We start from the raw sequence: 2,708 nt of genomic DNA, 5'->3' as shown, positions 1-2,708 counted from the left end.
GCGATCGGGTGTTGTGGCTGGGTGAAGGATGTTTAGCAAAAATTTGCTGACTTCCCTCGAACATACACCATTACGTATCTGTCAATTCGAACACAATTTTGACTTCAAATCTGTCGTGACTCGTCAGTTTATCACGAGTGTAATGCTCAGCTTTCGAACCATGAGATGTGTGCTCTCTGTCTGCATCAGGTTCACTCTTCACTGGCCAGCACATCAAGTGCTCACATCCAGACATCCCGGAGCAGGGATGCTGCCTGCCAGACTGACCCCATTGTCAATAGGACTGCAGCCACACCGAAGAATGTTGTCTTTCTCTATACTGGAATGCTTTGCAGGTGAGATGTTTTACCTTGTAGTTGTTGAAAGTTTTTGTCTGAAATGTCATTATTGAGCCGGGTTTCTCCAGCACTATAAGGCACAAAACACCTAGACCAGGTCCCCTGAAAAGATTGTCTTGTGAATGTAATTTATATTTGATTTACCAAAAAATGTATACTTTTAGGGGGTTTTCAGATCATAGTTCCTATGAAACTTCACAATATATGAAAAGCTTTTTCCAAAATGTTTTATACCTACTTTCAAAAATATTGTTTTATTTGTTACTACCATTAAAAGCAGCATTTAAATGTTTCAAATGCTATCTCAGCTGATATCACTTTCCTGATGCTTGAAATCAGATTTTTAAAAAAAAGTAATGAGAACAGCTTCTATAGCATTTTGGAAAAGAGCTTTTCATATGCTCTCCCATGATGATGCATGTGTCTCTACCAGCTGATCCCCACCACCATGACAAATGAAAATTCTGTGAGAAACACAGTTTACATTGTTTCTTGTACTTTCAGACTGTACTTGGCGGCGATCCACTTTAATGAAAATGCAAACCGACCACAGGCCCAGACAGCAGACGGTGTACCTCTCTTCAAAATCTCCTTTCCCAAATCCAAGAAGGGAGAGTGCAGTCAAACGTCAAAAGACTAAGCCAACCTTTGGTAAGACCTCAAAAGTTCAAGAATTCAAGTCCAACTACTTTTGCCTTTATCAAATTTACTGAGGTTAATTCCAACAAATAGGAATACAAAAAATGTGAGAAATAGAAATCTAAACAAACATAAATATATATATATAGAACAAATATAAATATATAAATAAACATTGAAATGTACAAATGACTAACTGAAATATACAAATGTTGTGTGTGTACAGTGTGTATGAATGTTCTGTGTGAAAAGGGAATGTGGATGTCCTGATGGACCTAATTTTTCACACGTGAGGCAGTCTAAACCCGATGCAGTGTTCTTCATCATCGGGGTACTCGGCACGGATACGCAGGACCACACAGGCAGGAATGACCACTCTGATCCGGCGACCCAAAAAGCCCCAGCACCACGCCACGAACTGCCTGTAGGCCAAATACCTGAAGCGCCTGGAAGAACAGATAGAAAAAATTACACTTGAAGAGAATGTTGTTGTTCTTCTGTTATTGCTATGTTGTACATATTTACATATTCCTATGGATTATTCTTGATTGTGTTTTAATAATGTCTTGTAAATAAATCTACAAACACTCTTCATACTGTCTGCATAGTTGAATTATCAGGCTCTGTTGGGTGGGTGTACTGTAAACTCTTATGTATGTGGCTATGAGTGATTATTTTACAACGCTTACCGATGGGTTCTTCTCAGGCGTAAACTGCCAAACAGGTAGATCCAAATGTTTACAGTGTTACCTGAGGGATCTCCATGCAGCATCTACTCTCCCTTTCTGTGGGCATTATCTCGCAAATTCCACATTGACTCCTATTATTTTAAAAAAAAGGCAGTGTAATGATATTCTGTTTTCAGGTAATGCCGGCAAATATAACAATGAAACATCTTTAGTGGCAAGTAAATGAGTTAACATGTGAGCATGGAGAATAATTACATGCTGGTCAGACTACTATCATGTTTTTTGCATGCCATAGGCTACTGTATAACTACATGGGCAACGAACAGCTGGCTGTTCCCAGTGAAGACAGGCTACTAAAAAAGGTGTACACAGAAATATGTGGCATAAGTTTCATTCCTTGTAGTTACACTTTGGATCCAGCACTTGGTCAGGATATGATGAGGTATGTTTTTTTTTTTTCTTTGTATATTACAGCATGTAAACCTTTTTGTCTAGAAAACTTGGTTATAAATCGCTCCCCTTATGTCAACACTGGGTGGAGAATCATTTGCATGTTGGCAATGTGTACTATGGGAAATACTTTGGCAGTGTTACTGTTGTACAATGCAAGGCGACATTGAGAAAGTTACTTGGTGTAGAGACTGGAGATGCCAGCAGCCATACTCACTAATGTTAGCACTGCAAATACGTGCCCACATTGCAAAATAAGTTGGGAACTTATACGTTTTGTAAGCAAAAATAATATTTTAGGTAGTCCTGATGTAGTGACTACAATTTCTGCTCTAATTAGGCTACCGTAGGCTAAGCCACTGCTAGTATCTGCGCACCTCAGTGGTTCGGACCGACCCAACTATAAACGTTTCCAGACATAACATTTCAAACTCACCATTCTGAGACGTTTTGCTGAAGGCGCTGCTGATCTGCAGTTTGTTGCTGAACTGCCTGCGCCTCGGCTTCAGGGTCCGATTCCGGGTCGAAGGCGAAAGGTACGATGGTTTGCTCACCTGCCATTTCTATTTTTTTTTCCTACTAGCAGGCAGCT

At 39.9% G+C, this 2,708-nt stretch overlaps 1 long non-coding RNA gene across 1 annotated transcript; it reads left to right on the top strand.

The window, feature by feature from the left end:
• Positions 1–256: 256 nt before the first annotated feature.
• On the top strand, positions 257–1,274 carry LOC142397099 (uncharacterized). Its single transcript, XR_012772655.1, has 3 exons — positions 257–335; positions 843–989; positions 1,204–1,274. It is a non-coding gene; the product is annotated as an uncharacterized LOC142397099 (long non-coding RNA).
• Positions 1,275–2,708: the final 1,434 nt, after the last annotated feature.

Source organism: Odontesthes bonariensis, chromosome 13, assembly GCF_027942865.1.
Source record: "Odontesthes bonariensis isolate fOdoBon6 chromosome 13, fOdoBon6.hap1, whole genome shotgun sequence".
Lineage (NCBI taxonomy): Eukaryota > Metazoa > Chordata > Actinopteri > Atheriniformes > Atherinopsidae > Odontesthes > Odontesthes bonariensis.
This window is presented reverse-complemented; position numbering and strand designations above follow the sequence as displayed.